We start from the raw sequence: 20,962 nt of genomic DNA, 5'->3' as shown, positions 1-20,962 counted from the left end.
TTTTCCCAATTTGGAACCAGTCTGTTGTTCCATGTCCTAATTTCAGCCTAGCCTTTAAATGTTACTGCTTCTTAGGGTTTGGCCCAACTCTCTCCATATTCTTCATGTTCTCATTACAGCCCTCAATGACCTGAGTGGTCAATGTCCTTCCAGCCTCATCCTCTACCATTCCCCTCTTCATAATATATACTCAGGGTTCATAGATACTCACAGCTCTCCAGTAAGCACATCCTACTCTGCATCTTTTCACCTTTGTCCATGTTATTCTTTTCTCCTGAATTGCCTTCTAACCTTCCCAGAATCACCTCTTTCCCCTTTCCCCACTTTAATCTTCCTTAGCCTGCAATCTCCTTTTCACACTTTAAACATAGTTAAGGCATTATCATCATTCAACAGCATCCATCTACCCATCACTGCACTAACCACAGCATCCTCCTCTGGAGTCCTAGAGCACCCTGAGAACAACTCCGTAATCATCTTTGCCATATTTTTGAAAGTGTCCATTTTATGTTCCTGTCTCACCCATTAAACCTTGATTTACTTGGATGAAGAAACTGCATCTTCTTGGTATCTCCAGCATCTCATTTGATGCTAGCACCTATGGATGTTCAGTAACTATGTGCTGAACTGAACTGAAATAAACTAAACTGATGATGGGGAAAATTGGCTTTCTCCTTCCTTTTTACACATGCTTTTCCCTTTTAGAATTTGCTTCTTTAAGACTTAAGACCTTCCAGAAGAGGTAAGAATTTGATAAAATGTCCTATAGAGGTTTGATATCTCTCTAAATCTAGTTTTCTTTTTATTCTCAAAACCATTTTGGACTAGTCAAATGATTCTTGGTATCAGTAACTGGAAAAAAAAAAAAAAAGCTGTCCAATTTTTTAACACTAAACACTTGAGGAATGTATTGGAAAACACCAGAGAATATGGGCTGAGTGGGTGGACTCAGCACGGCCTTAGTACTCTGACTCCTGGGGAAGCTTCCTAGTAAGGGCACTCACTATCCTATCAGCTCTAGAGAAAATATTGCCGAGCTTTTAGTTAACTAAATGGAACAAGGTGTCACATTGTTGCAGGAAAGGGCAGAACGCGACCACCAGATTTTTCAGGACCATCTTATGTGAAATGTGTGATGAGAATTCATCTTTGGAAAGCACACAGATGGCTCTGCCATCGTGACTTTTTGTTGTTGTTTTTTACTATTTTTAACTCGTTTACTTATTTGGCTGTGTCAGGCATGTAGGATCTTTTGATGTGGCACGTGGACTCTCTGTGGCAGGGGGGCTCCAGAGCATACTGGCTTCAGTAGCTGTGGAGTTGTGGCGTATAAGCTTAGTTGCTCTGAGGCGTGTGGGATATCAGTTCCATGACCAGGGATGGAATCCATGGTGTGGTCTCCTGCATTGCAAGGCAGATTCTTTACCACTGGGCTACCAGGGAAGTTCCTGCCATCAAGCCTTTTAGAACCCCAAATCCATTGCTGGTAACACCAAAGGAATTAATAAATGGTGGAGACTGTTTACCATTTACTTGATGGCTCTAGAGATTTCTGTTTTTTTAAAAAAATGAAAAGAAGAAAAGATAAAGAAGTGTAGGGAGAAGAAGAGACCATTGCTGGCATCCCAGGTTTTTAAAAGTTGCATATGGTCTCACTGATGCAAATAAAATAATTCCAGGCAAGGCAGTGTTTTAGGTAGAGGTGAGTGTTGGTCTTCTGAGGCTTCTAGATAATCCATGCAAGCCCAAATCAACCCATGCACAAGGTGGCTGGCAGACTGAGCACTGTGCCATGCATTCCAAGCAAGGAATGTAATGTCTAATGAAACTTGGCTCAAATATTTCCACATTGAATATTTTATTGGGTATGAGATTTATACACACACTAATGAAAAATCTTCTCTTTCAGCTTTCCATTGACCTTTCCAGATAATATAATCTCTAAAAGATACTGATTTTTTTTTTAATATGGTGGTAGAAAAGAGGCATTCTGCTTTCACTTCAAGCACCAATGTGTGTGTGTGTATGTGTGTGTGTTAGTTGTTTAGTTGTGTCCAACCTTTGTGACCCCATGGACTGTAGCCCGCCAGGCTCCTCTGTCCATGGAATTCTCCAGGCAAGAATGGCGATTCCCTTCTCCAGAGGATCTTCCCGACCCAGGGATAGATCTCAAGTCTCCTGCATTGGCAGGCAGATTCTTTACCATCTGAGCCACCAGGGAAGCCCATTACAAAACCAAAATTAACCTCCTCCCTAATTCAAAGAAAGAGCCCTAGACTAAGTACATATCCATAACTTGTCATGACAACCAGTTTACAAAATCAGCTCATCTTTTTCTGAATTCTTTTCTTACTGTCAGCAGAAAGTGTAATGCACTGAGCTCTATAAATACACTTTCACCAATGTGTTAATGAATTAATGACTTGAGAAATACATATTTAAACTTCATATGAGTGGGAGTGATTCCAGAGTTTGAAATATCTTATTGAAACATTTGGCTATAAAGTATAACAGAAAATATTTACTATGAGAACATATTTTTCATCATCTTGTGACTACTTTGGTATTAGACAGAAAGTCTAAAAATTCCTAATCTCTTTTGCTTTTGCACAAAAACCTTATGGTTAGCAGATCTTTTTAAGATAGCACAAAAAAAGCTTTCAATACACTTATGGCAAAAGTAAAACAGCTTATCTATTTCAAAAGATACTGGAGTAGTAACATACACACAAAACTTCTTTGTCTATTTCCAAAAATCAAAATTTTATGAAGGAAAACATTCAGGATCTTTAAAATTAATTAATGGGCTCATTATCAAAATTCCAAGTGTACAAATGTTCAATAGAGAAATATGTTCAAGATAGCTAAGAAGTAGCTTTCCAATAATGTTGATGATTCAAGATTATTGCCATATTTGCAATACTGGCAACAAAAGAAGACTTGCATATTTAATCCACTGGCTTTCATTTCTCCCTGAATACCAAGGAGATTAAAGGAGATTAAATTCATTTGCATCAGACTATGGTGTTAATGTTGAAGAACTTATTATCCCCTTTCCAGCATTGTGTTAGAAGTACTTACTTTCTTTCTTCTTAGATGTTCTAGGATTTAACCTCATGAGTGCCAGGAAGATTCAAGAGACTCTCAGTGTAAAATCACCAACCTCAGGCTTAGATCCCTGCAATAGGATTTGTTGTATGTTGTCCTGGGCACCGGCTGTGCTGATAGTTGCAGGGGCAATGTCTTCTATTTACCTAGGCATGGTGAACTGCATTAGGTCTGAGTAAATAACAGCCAAGGTCTGTCTAATAGCCACTGCATTCAAAACATTTGTTGTGTGAAGGTCTGTGCTTGACTGGCTCAGGTATGCTTATTATAACAGACTAAGAATACCAAACCACCTGACCTGCCTCTTGAGAAATCTGTATGCAGGTCAGGAAGCAACAGTTAGAACTGGACATGGAACAACAGACTGGTTCCAAATAGGAAAAGGAGTACATCAAGGCTGTATATTGTCACCCTGCTTATTTAACTTATATGCAGAGTACATCATGAGAAACGCTGGACTGGAAGAAGCACAAGCTGGAATCAAGATTGCCGGGAGAAGTATCAATAACCTCAGATATGCGGATGACACCACCCTTATGGCAGAAAGTGAAGAGGAACTCAAAAGCCTCTTGATGAAAGTGAAAGTGGAGAGTGAAAAAGTTGGCTTAAAGCTCAACATTCAGAAAACAAAGATCATGGCATCCGGTCCCATCACTTCATGGGAAATAGACGGGGAAACAGTGGAAACTGTGTCAGACTTTATTTTTCTGGGCTCCAAAATCACTGCAGATGGTGACTGCAGCCATGAAATTAAAAGACGCTTACTCCTTGGAAGGAAAGTTATGACCAACCTAGATAGCATATTCAAAAGCAGAGACATTACTTTGCCAACAAAGGTCTGTCTAGTCAAGGCTATGGTTTTTCCTGTGGTCATGTATGGATGTGAGAGTTGGACTGTGAAGAAGGCTAAGCGCCGAAAAATTGATGCTTTTGAACTGTGGTGTTGGAGAAGACTCTTGAGAGTCCCTTGGATTGCAAGGAGATCCAACCAGTCCATTCTGAAGGAGATCAGCCCTGGGATTTCTTTGGAAGGAATGATGCTAAAGCTGAAACTCCAGTACTTTGGCCACCTCATGCAAAGAGTTGACTCATTGGAAAAGACTCTGATGCTGGGAGGGATTGGGGGCAAGAGGAGAAGGGGACGACAGAGGATGAGATGGCTGGATGGCATCACTGACTCGATGGATGTGAGTTTGAGTGAACTCCGGGAGTTGGTGATGGACAGGGAGGCCTGGCGTGCTGCGATTCATGGGGTCATGAAGAGTTGGACATGACTGAGCGACTGAACTGCACTGAACTGAACTTAAGAAAAAAATTTAAATGGTGTCTGGTACAAAACCACGATGGCAATTGAAAGATCTGTAGTCTTTCTGTATTCTGAAGATGACTACCCACCTCCTGGACCATCTTTTTTGTTCTAAGAAGGATGACTACGTTAAGATCAAAGTTCTAGGCCTATAAAATGGATAATGTAAAAGACGGTTTCCATGCCTGTCTATCAGTTCTACTGTCTCAGAGAAATGATTTCATGACTGATTCTCTGACTTGTTGTAGCTTTTTATTTTTCCCTCTAAAGAATTCTACCATAATGTACATTAAGTTTTCAGTATGTTTATGTTTTTCACAATTGCTTTCACAGATTCATTTTACATTTAAATTCTTATCATAGTTGCATCCCTTCATTGCTGGTGGACATTACATAGCACAGGCCTTTCATCACTCCACAGGATGCTCTTCTTTGAAGGGAGGTCCCTTTCATTCTAAAGGAGGAGTTTTAATGACAAGGCTAATTCCAAAGCAAGGATTTAAAGACTTGCAAATGGCCGGTAAGAATCTAAAAAACATATCCTATTTGCAGTTAGGGCTGCAGAGATAGCAATTTGGTATCTATTTCTATCTACTTCTTATGATAAAGAAAACACATATATAAATTAGCCCTTTGTTTATTTAAGAAAAACAGTAGCTGTCTATAATTAAGGACCACATGTTTTCATTTAAACCTGAAAAATCTAGATTTATACTTCCTTTTTTAAAAATTCCAACTTTGGCTAACAGCCCCTTCCTTTTTAAAAAAATTTCTTCACTTAACTGGCACAATTTTAGATCAGTTAGTTTCTGCCCAGTTTGCTGCAAATGTTCAAATGCAGCAGTAACATCTTCTCTCTTAAAACAAAGGACTTGGTCCAGGTCTTTCATCAAATCTTTGAATCTATTTATCCAAACGTACCTGTCCATATTCTGGTCTCTAAATGCACTTGGTTCTAAGTCACTCATAGCTCTGACATATTTAATGTTTGCATATCAGGTCATTCTGCTGTGCTGTTAAAAATACATCTTCAGTGAAATGAAACTGGATGATTTCTAATCTTTTATGTTCAAACTTTTTGTCTTAAAATTTTCCAAGGAAATTGGTATTATTTTCAATGGGAGTGCATGTCATGGTTTATGGGCCTGAAGATTTGGAGTTCTCTCTTAATGATTTCTGCAGGAATGACTGAGGCCTTTTGCTGGAAATGCAGTTGGTTTTGGGGACAGGAGAGAGAACAAGTCAGAGGTACCCACCGTCTGAAAGAGAAATACTAGCAATGTGGTAAGAAGCTGAAACTTTCTAGTTTTCTGTTGTTATTGAGCCGAAAGTGATATGAACTGATGAAAGCAGCAAATCTCGCTCAATGCAGCATGAACATGGGGACTCAAGAAATAAAAAGCGGGAGAAAGAAGGAGTCCTCCTAACAAGGTTGAAGTGTGATGAGATAATGTCACCATTTTCAAAAGAAGCTGAACTTCCAAAGAAGCACACGGGCCCATCAGTGTTCTCATGGGATGTTTTGGGAAAGAAGGAAAAAGAAAAATGGCAATATTCTAGCAATGTTATATATTCAGGAGATTCAACTGAACAGAAGGATGATGGAGAGAGTAGAGGTTTTCATATCTACCTTTATTAGCTTAAGAAATTTAACTTTTAGATTCATTATCCATGGTTATATATTTTCACCATAAATATAAATATACTTGTTATTATAAATTATAAATATTACATTATAAATATATAAATATATGAGAGATACTTCATTACATATTATAAATATACAAGAGATACATTCTCCCAGATGCACATCATATTTCTAATGGTGACTACTTCTGAGGAGTGATATAGTGGTGAATTGGTTGGGGGAGGACTTCCACTTCTTAATTCGTATGCCGTGCCTTGCTCAGTAGCTCAGTTGTGTCAGACTCTTTGCGACCCCATGGACTGTTGCCTGCCAGGCTCCTCTGTCCATAGGATTTCTCAGGTAAGAATACTGGAGTGGGTTACCATTTCCTACTTCAGAAAATCTTCCTGACCCAGAAACTGAACCCATGTCTCTTGCATCTCCTTCACTGGGAGGCATATTCTTTACCACTGTGCCACCTGAGAAGGCTTTTACTTTGTATAATTCTGTACTATTTAATTTTTTATGTGTGTGTATTATGTGCAGTTAAATGTATACCTGTTTCCCTTGTAATTCATACAAAAATCTATAATATACCCTATAATTTGAAAAAAAAAAAACAAAAATCAACCTGCCCTGGTCATGCATGCTAAGAATTATTTTATGCTGAGCAAGACCCTTGTGGTAAGCTTAATAACTAAAACCTCTTCGATTTAGTTATGTAGTGAGTTTTTCTCTACCACAAATACTTCTAAAGTAAAATTCTAACATAATATGGACAGGTAACACATTGTTTCTAATGTTACCACCCCTTTTTTAAGGAATAAAAGTGCAGCCCGCCACTTGACTCAATCACCGCCTGCCAGGGGCTACAAGGTCACAACACTGGGTTGACCAGTTTCCCCAGGAGCGTGCCATGGGCAGGAACCTCAGGGACTTTTGTTTTTACTTTCCACTCTTGCATTTCCCAGTGGAACGCAAGTGACAAAAAATACATTCAAGACGGCACATAGCCTCAAGGACTTACCACCTGCCTTAGCCAAAGTATGGCAAGAGCTGGGATTAGAACCGGCATGACCAGTCACTTCTATCTTGGCACCCCCGTCTAAATTCTAACACCCCCAAAAATCATCATCATCATGTCTTCCATTTTGGTGTCAGCCGTACTGTGAGTCACTTCCTATACTTGTCATATACATTGTGCCTAAAAGCAGGACTTCCTTGGCAGTCCAGTGGTTAGGATGAGGGCACTTTCAGTGCCATGGGCCCCAGTTCAACCCCTGATCAGGGAACTAAGATCCTGCAAACAGGGCAGTACAATCAACAAAAACAACACAAGTAATTCACCAAACTCTTATGGTTCACAAAATGTTGCAGATTAAATTCTCCTGGAAACAGACCCTAAAACAGAAGACTATGCATTGAGTGTTACAAGGTATGTTCTTGGGGTTAATATTTGTACAAATGTTAAGGAAGGAGGATCGGGCAGAGGGAGCAGTTGAGCTGTAATGAAGTCCCAACAGAGCCTCACCCAGTCCTACAGCTGGGATGGCCCTGCAAAGCTGTGCCGAGTTGAAGCAAGGTCCCTCTTGCCAACCAGTATTTAGATGTAGGCAGGGGCTACACTTGAATAAAGTGGCTGTTTCTGGCCCAGAGCAGTGACCAGAGAAGGCTACTCACTCAGCTGTGAGAAGTAAGCACTACATTCCCAGCCATGGAGGAGTGAATGCTCCCACCCTGAAGGGTGATTGGAGCAGTTCTCCACCAGGGCACTAAATACCTAAATATCAGCCTCTTTCTACCATAGAATGTTGTTACTTAACCTGCAAAACTGATAAATTGGCACTTATTACCTGAGCTTTGTTCTGTCTGGCCCGTTTGTACGTTCTTAATGTGACACCATGCATAAATATTCTCCAGTTCATTCATTAATTCATTTAACTTCATTCAATTCAAAAACTATAGGGTGAGTACCTGCAATATGCCAAGCACTGCTTAGATCTGGTGATAAGAACAGATAAGGCAAAGTTCGGAAGAATGATAATCATGTTATAAAACATTTACTGAGCGTTTGCCTTGAGGCAGGCTCTGTGCATCTGTGTTTAATTTTCTAACAACTTTGTAAATTAGTTTCTATTTTGATTTCTGTTTTGCTAGTTGAGGAGACTCAAACTTGGAGTTTAGTAAACTTTTCCAAGGTCACTCAGCTATTAATAATAAGGTGTGGCACAGGGTTGGAGCCCAAGCAGAATAATTCCAGAGTCCCTAGTCTTTCCCTGAGGGAAACAGTAACACAGAAAGACAGTCTCAGTATGAAGTGATAAGAGCTGAATGGTAACAGAGGAAGACAATCTCTGGCATAAAGTGATACAAGCTGAGGAAAAATGTCAGGCACGAGCATACAAGAGAAAGTGGTCCAGCCTGGAGAGGTGGAGACAACGTCCTGAAAGAAGATTTGAGTTAAGATTAAGATCATCAGGGCGAGGAAGAGTTAAAGAGCTTTCTAGGCAGACAGATTACCACAAACAAAACAAAGAGGTAAGGTGGAACTACAAGTAGTTCAAGGTTACTAGAGCATAAACAGGCAAAGCAGGGAGTGCCTGGAGGTGAAGTGGAGAAGGAGCTGGGGCCAGGTCAAGGTGAGCCTGCTGAGCTCTCCTCAAGAATGTCTGCTTAAGTTTAGAGGACAGAAAACCATTCAACAGCTTAAAATAAGGAAGGACAAGGTGGGGTCTGTGCTTCACAACAAAGGGGAGCACAACATCTGTGCTCCTCATAGGGGAGGGCTTAGGGTACATGCCATACTGAGAACTCAAGAATTAGCTGCGGAGGAGGGAGGCGAGAGAAAGCACAGATGGCTGGAAGCTGACTGATTGCTTGGTGGTTCTGCTGACTCACAGGATGAATCCAGAAGGAGCCTTTGGTGTGGAGGGGGAGGGGTGCACAGTGATGAGGAAGGCTAGAGGGCAGATGTTTCATGCAGGTTAGCACTGGTGATTAAGGGAGTTATGCAACGTATATATATATGTCCTGTGGGCAGTTGTGAAATCATGCAACTTAGAAACGTAGATTACATCTTGAACTCATGTTCTTTCTTTTTTTTTTTTGACTTCCCTGGTGGCTCAGACGGTATAGTGTCTGCCTACAATGCAGGAGACCTGGGTTTAATCCCTGGGTCAGGAAGATCCCCTGGAGAAGGAAATGACAACCCACTCCAGTATTCTTGCCTGGAAAATCTCACGGACAGAAGAGCCTGGTAGGCGACAGCCCATGGGGTCGCCAAGAGTCGGACACAACTGAGCGACTTCACTTTCTTTCTTTCTATTTCAAATCCTAAAAGATGATGCTCTTTAGTGCCACACTCAGTATGTCAGCTGATTTGGAAAACTCAGCAGTGGCCGCAGGACTGGAAAAAGGTCAGTCTGCATTCCAATCCCAAAGAAGGGCAATGCCAAAGAATGCCCAAACTACAGTACAACTGTGCTCATTTCTCATGTTAGCAAGGTACTGCTCCAAATCCTTCAGGCTAGGATTCAGCACTACATGAACCAAGACATTCCACATGTACAACTTGGATTTAGAAAAGGCAGAGGAACCAGAGATCAAATTGCCAATATCCATTGGATCATAGAGAAACTAATAAAATTCCAGAAAAACATCTACCTCTGCTCATTGACTACATTAAAGCCTTTGACTATGTAGATCACAACAAGCTGTGGAAAATTCTTAAAGAGATGGGAATATCAGACCACATTACCTGCCTCTTGAGAAACCTATACAAAGGTCAAGAAGCAACAGTTAGAACTGGACATGGAACAAAAGACTGGTTCAAAATTGGGAAAGGAGTACATCAAGGCTGTATATTGTCACCCTGCTTATTTAACTTATATGCAGAGTATATCATGGGAAATGTTGGGCTGGATGAAGCACAAGCTAAAATCAAGATTGCCAGGAGAAATATCAACATCACAAATGCAGATGATATCACTCTAATGGCAGAAAGAGAAGAGGAACTAAAGAGCCTCTTGATGAAGGTGAAAGAGGAGAGTGAAAAAGCTGGCTTAAAACTCAACATTCAAAAAACTAAAATCATGGCATCTGGTCCCATCACTTCATGGCAAATAGATGGGGGGAAAAGTGGAAACAGTGACAAGTTTTATCTTCTTGGGCTCCAAAATCACTGTGGATAGTGATTGCAGCCATGAAATTAAGACGCTTGCTCCTTTGAAGAAAACCTACGACAAACCTAGACAGCATATTAAAAAGCAGAGACATCACTTTGCTGACAAAGATCTGTTTAGTCAAAACTATGGTTTTTCCAGTAATCATGTATGGATATGAGAGCTGGACCATAAAGAAGGATGAGCACTGAAGAACTGATGTTTTCAAACTGTGTGTTGGAGAAGACTCCTGAGAGCCGCTTGGACAGCAAGGAGATCAAACCAGTCAATGCTAAAGGAAATCAATTCTGGATATTCACTGGAAGGACTGATGCTAAAGCTAAAGCTCCAATATTTCGGCCATCTGATGTGAAGAGCTGACTCATTGGAAAAGAGCCTGATGCTGGGAAAGACTGCGGGCAGGAGGAGAAGCGGGTGACAGAGGATGAGATGGTTGGATGGCATCACCGACTCAATGGATGTGAGTTTGAGCAACCTCCGGGAGATTCTGAAGGACAGGGAAGCCTGACATGCTGCAGTCCATGGGGTTGCAGAGAGTTGTACACAACTGAGTGACTGAACAACAACGCTCAGGTTCCTGATGTCTCACTGCAGAAAGCATTCAGTGAGACAAAGTGTTAGGTAAGAAATAGATTCATTTAGAGAGAAACACACTCTACAGACTGAGTGGGAGCCGTCTCATAAGGCGAGAACAGCACCATGATGTTGAGTTGTCAGTTCTTATATGGCTGGGTAATTTCATAGGCTAATGAGTAGGAGGAATATTCCAGCTATTTTGGGCAAGGGCTAGGGGACCTCCAGGAATTGGGCCACCACCCACCTTTTGGCCTCTGATGCTTGGTTTGGAACTGTCATGAAGCCTGTGGGTGTGTCATTTAGCTTGCTGATGTGTTACAGTAAGCAATAAGCGAGCGTATACTGAGGCTCAAGGTCTAGTAGAAGTTGACTTGTCTGCCATCTTGGGCCTATTTGGTTCTAATCAGCTTATGTTGTGTCCTTGGGCTATGTCATTCTTTTAAAGGTTGTGTATGGCTGCTACCCTGCTGCCCTCCTATTTCAGGTGGATATTCAAGTCTGAAGTGCAGATGAGAGGTAGGGGCTGGATGTAGTTGGGAGACATATTAGAAAGTCAGTGTAGTGAAAACTGCAGAGCGAGGGGATTTCCTCGGGCTTCCCAGGTGGTGCTGGTGGTAAAGAACCTACCTGCCAAGGCAGGAGACATGAGACATAGGTTCGATCCCTGGGAAGAGCCCCTGGAAGAAGAAATGGCATCTCACTCCAGTATTCTTGCCTGGAGAATCCCATGGACAGAGGGGACTGGTGGGCTAGAGTCCACAGGGTCTCAAGAAGTCGGACACAACTGAAGCAACTTAGCACAAGCACGGGGGACTTCCCTGGTGGTCCAGTGATTAAGACTCTGAGCTTCCGATGAAGGGGGTTTGATCCCTTGAGGAACTAAAATCCCACATGGCAAAGCAAAACTAAACCTGCAGAGCTGAAATGACACCATGAACATTTTCTACACCGAGCATAGGGAAAAAAAGGATAGAGGTGGACTAAGGATCAAACCTTGAAGAAGGGCAAGCAGAGAAGAATTTACAAAGGAGGACAAAGAAGTAGAGATGGCAGAGGAGTGCCCAGTGTCAGACAGAGAGGGAGAGAATGCTTGGTTTGCAATAAAGAGAGTAGCTCCTGTGTTAAAGGCATGGGGTAAATCAGGTAAGTCAAGTACTGCAAAGTGTGTATGGAGTCTGGCAATATGCCAGGAACACTGACTTTTCCAAGACTGCCTGTTGGAAGCAGAGATGGTAGAACTGAATTGAGTACCCCAAGTTGGAAAGGTGAATGGGAAGTAAAGGGTGGGGATAGTTACATGGTATTGAAAATTCATTCAAGAAGGATGAAGGGAAATGAGTGAAAGATGGGAACTACAGAGGCCCCAGTGTAAGAAGGTTGCTTTTTTCCTTAACATTTCCCAGATAACTAATATCTGTCAGACACTAGGAAGATATTTCATCTTGAGATCTGCGCCCTGCCTTCAAGGGACTCATAATCTAATGCAGGAGACAGAAACATGAACAGCCACAGTAAACTGTGATGACAGTGGTGATAGAAGTATGATTGAAGAACCAGGGGAAGAGGGAGGAGAAAGCCCCTGACTTTGCTTAGAGGTCAGGAAGTCGGTGAATCAGCTGAAGCCCAGCAGGTGATCAGCAGAAAACAGAACATCTGTGGGGCAGCAAGCATGAGTGCATGCTCAGTCATGTTCAACTCTTTTGCGACCCTATGGGCCGCAGCCTGCCAGAGTCCTCTGACCATGTATTTCCCAGGCAAGAATACTGGAATGGTCTGCCATTTCCTCCTCCAGGGGGTCTTCCAAACCCAGGGATCGAATCCACGTCTCTTGCATCTCCTGCAATAGCCGGCAGATTCTTTACCTCTGTGCCACCTGGGGAAGGAAGGGACAGCATGGTACAATGTAAAAGAGGGCTACATTTGCTGAAATGAATGTTTGGTGTGGCTGACTGCAGGAGAATGGTGGAGGCAAGAGATGACACTAGGAAGGTAAGAGTGAGTTCCCATTACCGAGGGCTTTGCTGTGTTAAAGAATTTGAACCTTTTATAAGTAATGATGGAGAATTGATGCTTTCAAAGTGTGGTGTTGGAGAAGACTCTTGAGAGTCCCTTAGGCTGCAAGGAGATCAAACCAGTCCATCCTAAAGGAAATCAGTCCTGAATATTCATTGAAAGGACTGATGCTGAAGCTGAAACTCCCAATTCTTTGGGGACCTGATGCAAAGAACTGACTCATTGGAAAAGATCCTGATGCTGGGAAAGAATGAAGGCAGGAAGAGAAGGGGACCACAGAGCATGAGAGGTTTGGATGCTATCACTGACTCGATGGACACGAGTTTGAGCAAGCTCCAGGAGTTGGTGATGGACAGGGAAGCCTGGCGTGCTGTGAAGTCCATGGGGTCTCAAAGAGTTGGACACGACTGAGGGACTGAACTGAGGACATATTTCTCCTTTTTTACAGCAACCTTCAGACTAATCCCGTTATCTTAGGATGTTGTGGGAGCTGGTCTGGTAAGACCTTTCTATTGTTCGTAACCAACTGAAAAATTATATAAGGCCTTGATAAGACTAGCAAGTGGGGCACTCTCTGCCCCCTTCTGATGTCTATGTCGGAAGCTTTCTCTGTTGCTTTTTCACTGTAATATAACCATGCTACACAAAAGCTCTAAGGAATCAAGCCTCATCTCTGGTCCCAAAGCTAAATTCTCTTCTTCGGAGGTCACAAATCTGACACCATTCACCGTAAGCTATCACCATGAGAATACTTATGTGAGATCAGGGAGAAGAAATAGTTAACTATCATTCAAGATTTCTGAATTGGTGGCTGAAGAGGTATAGAACCTGTAACAAGAAAGTTTTAACATTTATAAAATATGATGAGCTTAATTCGGAGATGCCTGTGTGATATCCAAAGAGCACAAATCTCCAAGTACTTGGGTGCAATGTGCATGTGTCCAGTGTGGGATCAGGGTGGAGTTCAGAGATAGATCTTCAACAAATGTTAGTTACAGCAGGGGAACGAACAGAGAGAGAAGAGAAAAGACTCAGGGCAGAACCCTGAAGAATCCACATGCAAGAGGTTGACGTGGGAATGTTTGCATCAGCTTTTGTGGGGAAATGGGGGGAGAAGAGGCCAGGGACAAGTATAAAGTTTACTAAGTGGCCCTGAGCCTGGTCTACAATGGAAAACTTTACTTCTGCAGGAGTTCTATCCACAGGGCCACATGAGTTTCTATAGCAACATAAGGTGACCCAAAAGAGTGAGTGAACTGAACCCTGGTGGGGAGTCTGCTGGACACATCAGCCAGAAGGAAGCAACGTCAAGAGATTTGAGGGTCCTAGTGAGTAAACGGAGAAGGCAATGGCAACCCACTCCAGTACTCTTGCCTGGAAAATCCCGTGAATGGAGGGGCCTGGTGGGCTGCAGTCCATGGGGTTGCTGGGAGTCAGACACGACTGAGCGACTTCACTTTCACTTTTCACTTTCATGCATTGGAGAAGGAAATGGCAACCCACTCCAGTATTCTTGCCTGGAGAATCCCAGGGACGGGAGAGCCTGGTGGGCTACCGTCTATGGGGTTGCACAGAGTCAGACACGACTAAAGCAACTTAGCAGCAGCAGCAGTGAGTAAACAGTTGAATCTAAGTTGCATAAAGAAGGACGTCAAAACAGGGGAAATTGAGTATTCTTTGAATTCAATAGCCAATGCAGCGATAGTGTAAAATGAATTATTGCTCCATTAAATTATCATTTTTTAGCACATTTATAAAGTAAATTTTTTGCAACTCAGGAGAAAACAAAAGATGCTCTTTGGTCCCAGGTAAAGAAATAAGAACCCAGTGAAATTTTATAACTTTCTTACTTGTACCAGGAATAAGAATATAGGACTAATCTTTTTTTGCTTTTTACTTAAAAAAAATTTTTTTTTCGCTGCTCTGGGTCTTCGTTGCTGCGCATGAGATTTCTCTAGTTGCAGTGAATGGAGGCTACTCTTCCTTGCAATGTGCAGGCTTCTCACTGCAGTGGCTTCTCTTACTCTACAACATGGGCATATGGGATCAGCAGTCATGGTGCATGGGCTTACCTCTCTCACGTGAGATCTTCCTGGACCAGGGATCAAACCCACGTCTCCTGCACTGGCAGGCAGATGCTCAACCACTGGACCATCGGGGAAGTCCAAGCTTATCTTCTTAGTGCCTTCTAAAGGAAAGCCTTGGGGTGGGGTTGGGATGCAAGAAGATCCATCTAATGAAATTCTTACATCCACTGCATACAGATCTTGATTTGTACCCCACACATTTATAATATCTCTGACTTCAAATGGTTGAGGAATGCAGTTGGTGAAAGAGTGATATTTATAACATCAAGATAAGAGAAACCAGAGACCCATGAGTTTCAGCAAGACAAAAATGAGTCATGTCCCTCTTTACTTCTGATAATTTGTTTGAAATTTCACAATTCTTTTTTTTTTTTTTCTTTTGGTTTCACAAGAAAGTGACATTGGTGAAGGATCTGGAGTATCCCCAAATTGTAATTTGAATCTTATTTAGAACCCACCAATTAATTCTAATAACTATGTTACAACATGGAAAATGCTTACATTATCATGTTGAATTAAAAGGATAGGCAATCATCTGTAAGCTATAGTTGCAACTATGTAAACCATGTGGAACTGAAACATGAGTTGTGTAGACAGTGGAAATGTGAAGATTCTCCCCCTCTATTGTCTAATATGTAATTATTTTTTCAGCAGAAAAGAAAATCCATTTGTGCTTGGCACAGCTAAGAAATATGTAAAGCACACTCAATAGAATAGAATGGGCTTCCCCAGTAGTTCAGTTGGTAAAGAATCCACCTGTAATGCAGGAGACTCTGATTTGATTCCTGGGTCGAGAAGAACTGCTGGAGAAGGGATAGGTTACGCACTCCAGTATTCTTGGGCTTCCCTTGTGGCTCAGCTGGTAAAGAATCCGCCTGCAATATGGGAGACCTAGGTTTGATCCCTGGGTTGGGAAGATCCCCTAGAGAAGGAAAAGGCTACCTACTCCAGTATTCTGGCCTGGAGAATTCCATGGACTGTATAGTCCATGAGGTTGCAAAAAGTCAGACACGACTGGGCAAATTTCGCTTTTTACACTTTCCGCTCGCTTTTGCTTTTCATTCAATAGGTATGATTCTATTTCATGGGAGCCTATAAATCTTTTCCACTCTGAAGACCTTCAGCTCTGTATTTTGAAAACCAAGGCCTGAAGCTTTTCCCTCACTTGCTGGAACAGATAAGCCTCTAGAGTCTTAAATCTTATGTTCCACATGCAGACCACAGCTGCATCTCTTTCTAGCTCCTATATGCCTGTCATTCCCATGATACTTATTTTTTCAACTTCATCAAAACCTCCAGTTCCTTAGAGTCTCAGCCTGACATCTTCAAATCCCTGACTCATCATTTCCATCTAGAATAACTGATACAAAACCTCGTTACATATTTCCTCGTCTAAACTCCAAAGTACTTTTATTCTCCCCCACCCCCAGATGCACTGGGAGAACATCCCATCTTGTCGACATACTAAGAGATTAAACCCTAATCAGGAGGCAACTTTGATCATTACTTAGAGATTAGTAACTGCCGATCTCATATCCGTCTTCCTTCCTAATATTAATAGAATCTAATTCTTTTCAGCATGACAATGTGCGGCACCAAAGATTACACTTCTCAGATTGCCTTACAAATAGAGGTCACCAATGACAGATGTGCAGTAGTCATCTGGGGGAGAGGTCCCAGGAATACTCTTAATTGGAGGCGAACTCATCTGGATGGTTTGTTTCCTTTTGTCCTTTCTCCCCTTTTCCTCTTCATGACTGAGATATACAATGACTAGAACTTCAGCAGCAATTTTAACACCATGAGGAAACCTTTAAAAAGTCTCTACATGCTAAAGATAATGGAACAGAAACCCAGCAAGAGCCTAAGGGCACTGACAATATTGAATTATTACTATATAGCCCTAGACTTCCTGCTTGCAGACTTTTTTTAGGTTTTTTTTTTTTTTTGGTAAAGGAAAATAAACATTTGTCTTTTAAAAGTCATTATTATCACATAATTGCTATTAGTGATTTGGCAGTTCCTAACAGACACAACTGCTTCATCCATTCATTTTCTACCATGTGTTTCTGACTGCTTGTTCTGAGTTTAGCATTATTTAAGAAGTTTGGGTAAAAACATAAAAAGTATAAGAATAGTTTTAGAGTACAAATAAATTTCCTATTTCTTCCATTTAAGAGAAGACAGATCTTAAAAATCAAGATGAGCTTCATGGCAAACTATATTTTTCAAACACACTAAAAACTGTAGGCAAGAAGCACTGTGCATTATCAAAGACAGCAGAGGGGGTGAGTGGAATACAGTGACTGAGAAAGAAGATGATTAAGTGACTGTACTTGGAAGAAAGGAGAAGGTGGGGGTGATGGGATACAGTCACACTGTTTCTTCTTAGGCAGGAAGGAAAATCATGAGCAATGGATCAGAACATGAAAGTCGCTCAGTCGTGTCCAACTCTTGGCTATACAGTCCATAAATTCTCCAGGCCAGGATAATGGAGTGGGTAGCCATTCCCTTCTCCAGGGGATCTTCCCAATCAAGGAATCAAACTAAGTCTCCCATGCTGCAGGCAGATTCTTTACCAGCTGAGCCACCAGGGAAGCCCAAGAATATTGGAGTGGGTAGCCTATATCTTCTCCAACGGGTCTTCCGGACCCAGGAATCAAACCGCAGTCTCCTGCATTGCAGGCAGATTCTTTACCAGCTGAGCCACCAGGGAAGGGAAATAAGCATAATTTCAGGAGGTACTAAGGACCATAGTCTGGTTAAATTCATTCTGCTGGGAGCCCTCAGATAAAACAGCCAGCCTATCTGTTCTGGAGTGTTCCCTCTTGCAAAGCCACACATTTATAACATGCTTAGAAGTTGTGGGGTGAACTCCATATAACACTGTCAGTGCCACAGGATTTTTATTACTGTACTACACTTACCTTTCTTCATAAGGTTGCTATAAAATTAACAACTTTATATGCAATTAATATTTCACAGTCCTGGGACTTCCCTGGTGGTCCAGTGGTAAAGAATCCACCTTTCAATGCCAGGCATGTGGGTTCAGTTCCAGGTCAGGGAACTAAGAACCCACAGGTTGCAGGGCAACTAAGCCTGTGTGAGAGAAGACTGTGTGCCTCAACAAAGAGCCCCCAGGCCACAATGAAGACCCAGCACAGTCCAGAAAAATTTTTTCATAGCCCTCTGTCTTTATGTCCTAAAGTTGTCTGCTTAAGGCCTATGGGGTCTGTGCTGAACAAAATTGCTCTTCAGGGTGTACTTTATGGGGTCTTCCCTGACATGGTGGGAACTGCCTATGGCATCCTTGCTCAGCATGTGTGTCTTATTGTGTTTCTGTCCTGTTACGCTGTGCTGGCTAATATATCATGCTGTCACTAAAGATTTTGCTGTAATCTTTTACCAAACAATATCATAAGCCGAATGCACTCATCTTTCTCATGGTCACAATTCAGAAATCTACACTGCTTTTAAGTCATTCAAGTTACCTGTAGGCAATATTTAACCATCTGTGTACCACCGATGTAAGACAGTACTAAAACTGACTACAGTAAAAACTGCTAAGAGTTCTACTTCCTCCTTTTCCCTCCAGTACAGATCCTAACACGTTTCTAAGTCTTTAGTTAGAAAGACTTAGAAACCTTTAGACCCTGCTCCTCAATTCTTTCTTTTCTCATGACTCAGTTCCTGTCCCTTAAAGTTTTTAATAATATTAAATGGTGTTTCTCAGATTTCTTCTATAGCCATTGAGTATTTCAGCATAAGGGCTAATTTTTCAGTAACTCAATGCGTTGAGTAAAGGCCTTAACCTGCACAAACACTTAACCTACTCTAATTTGATAACCTTACTTCTTTCTCTAAAACCTGGCACTGTTTAAGGAAAAAGTATCATGGGTTAAGGGCTGGGCATGCAGGAGACCAGACTCCTGTGGAAGAGGCGTCTTTGGGAAGGCTCTTGGGAGACGGGAGATCACAGCTTTGTACCCATTCTGAGTCCAAGGTAAGGACCGAAGTGCCATCACAGTGACTTTATCTCTTTTTTTTGGGGGTGGGGGTGGGTCCTGACCTGGGAGCAAGTGGCAAAGATTAGGGTCCTTCTCTCTAACTGAAAGGCACTAAAGCCAATCATTTTCACCACGAGGAGTAATCACTTAGGTAATGGCATTCTCTTCAGAAGGCTTCCCGAGTGACTCAGAAGTAAAGAATCTGCCTGCAATAAGGAGACATGGGTTCGATCCCTGAGTCAGGAAGATGCCGTGGAGAAGGAAATGGCATCCTACTCCAGTATTTTTGCCTAGGAAATCCCATGGACAGAGAAGCCTGGTAGGCTACAGTCCATGGGGTCACAAAAGAGCTGGACACAATATCAACAATTCTCTGCAGATGTCTAGCAAGAAGGGTCTTAAGTCCTCGGATAAGTTTACCAGCTTCAATATTAAATAGCATGGAAAAATGCTGTAAACAACATTTAAAGGCAAACTCTTTTGAGTTTGGATTATAACATTATACAATTGTATACTGTGTATTCCTATTCAAGTTCCTGCCACAGATGAACAGTTAACTATTCTATTGTAATGGAAGCCTGGACCAGCTGTGAGAGGAAAATTCACCACCTTCTACTAGGAAGATTAGAGGCTGTTACTAGCAAGGCAAAAACCAGTTATTAAAGTTTTCTGGGTAAATAAAGACTTTGAGTTACTGGGGATGGGTAAGCAATTAGCTTCTCACAGAATACAAAGAGTGGATTGGAGAAGGTGGGCAGGAGCTTAAGTACAGTCCTAGTCATTCACCGGAGAAGGCAATGGCACCCCATACCAGTACTTTTGCCTGGAGAATCCCATGGACAGAGGAGCCTCGTAGGCTGCAGTCCATGGGGTCGCTAGAGTTGGACACGACTGAGCGACTTCAGTTTCACTTTTCACTTTCATGCATTGGAGAAGAAAATGGCAACCCACTCCAGTGTTCTTGCCTGGAGAATCCCAGGGACGGGGAAGCCTGGTGGGCTGCCATCTATAGGGTCGCACAGAGTTGGATACGACTGAAATGACTTAGCAGCAGCAGCAGCAGCAGCAGCAGCAGCAGTCATTCACACCTAAACTTATTGTCTTGCCTTTCATCTTGCTAACTACTGACCCAAGACACCCCAGATAAGATACAGGAGAGTCGATGTGAGTTCAGGATTTGCACAACGTGCTTCTATCCTTTAATGGCTATGGATCATGAGCAATTCACATAAACTCTTTGGGGAACAATTTCTCATTGTGGAAAACAGTGTGATTAATACCTACTGTGTAGGGTTATTGGGATAGTTAGCAATGTGGGTGTGCGTGTGCTCAGTCGCATCCGACTCTGAGTGACCCTTTGGATTGCAGCCCACTGGGATCCTCTGTCCATGGGATTTTTCAGATAAGAATAATGGAATGGGTTGCCATTTCCTCCTCCAGGGGATCTTACTGACCTAGGGGTTGAATCCATGACTCCTTGTACTGCAGTGTCTCTTGCATTGCAGGTGGATTCTTTACCACTGGGCCATTTGGGAAGCCCTAGTTAGCAATAATATATGAATACACAAAGTGAAACTCACTAAAGTTGTGTCCGACTCTTTGTGATCACATGGACTATACATTCCATGGAGTCATCCAGGCCAGAATACTGGAGTGGGTAGCCTTTCCTTTCTCCAGGGGATCTCCCCAACCCAGGGATTGAACCCAGGTCTCCCACATTGCAGGCAGATTTTTTACCAGCTGAGCCACAGGGAAGCCCTTAATTCACAAAGTATATGGCATATAGGCGCCTTTCAATACATGATAAACATTGCTATAAATATATAACAAACCTCCATGTCTTCCCCAACACACACACACACACACACCCCAAGGGTAGGGAGAGAAGAGAAGGGAGAGAAGAGGGCAATAATTCTATGCTGTTGCAAAAGGAGAAGCCTATTGAAACATATTTTTGTTACTTTATCATTTCAGGTTTAATAAAGAACTTACCTGAGCTATGGCTTTTATACTGAGTCAGCTTCCACTTAGATGGATATATTACTTTAATTTCCCAG

The 20,962-nt window shown here is 42.1% G+C and overlaps 1 protein-coding gene across 6 annotated transcripts in view; it reads right to left on the bottom strand.

The window, feature by feature from the left end:
• LMNTD1 (lamin tail domain containing 1) overlaps positions 1 to 20,962 on the bottom strand; it is a 489,613-nt gene that overhangs the window by 418,130 nt on the left and 50,521 nt on the right. Inside the window, exon 1 of one of the 6 annotated variants that reach the window (XM_059887036.1) lies at positions 3,082 to 3,463. The exons of the other annotated variants lie outside the window; for them this stretch is intronic. The gene's annotated coding sequence lies outside the window, so the exon portion shown is untranslated. Of the gene's footprint in view, positions 1 to 3,081; positions 3,464 to 20,962 lie in introns of those variants that run through there. 6 annotated transcript variants of the gene reach the window in all.

This window comes from Bos taurus, chromosome 5 (assembly GCF_002263795.3).
Source record: "Bos taurus isolate L1 Dominette 01449 registration number 42190680 breed Hereford chromosome 5, ARS-UCD2.0, whole genome shotgun sequence".
In the NCBI taxonomy this organism is placed as follows: Eukaryota; Metazoa; Chordata; class Mammalia; order Artiodactyla; family Bovidae; genus Bos; species Bos taurus.
This window is presented reverse-complemented; position numbering and strand designations above follow the sequence as displayed.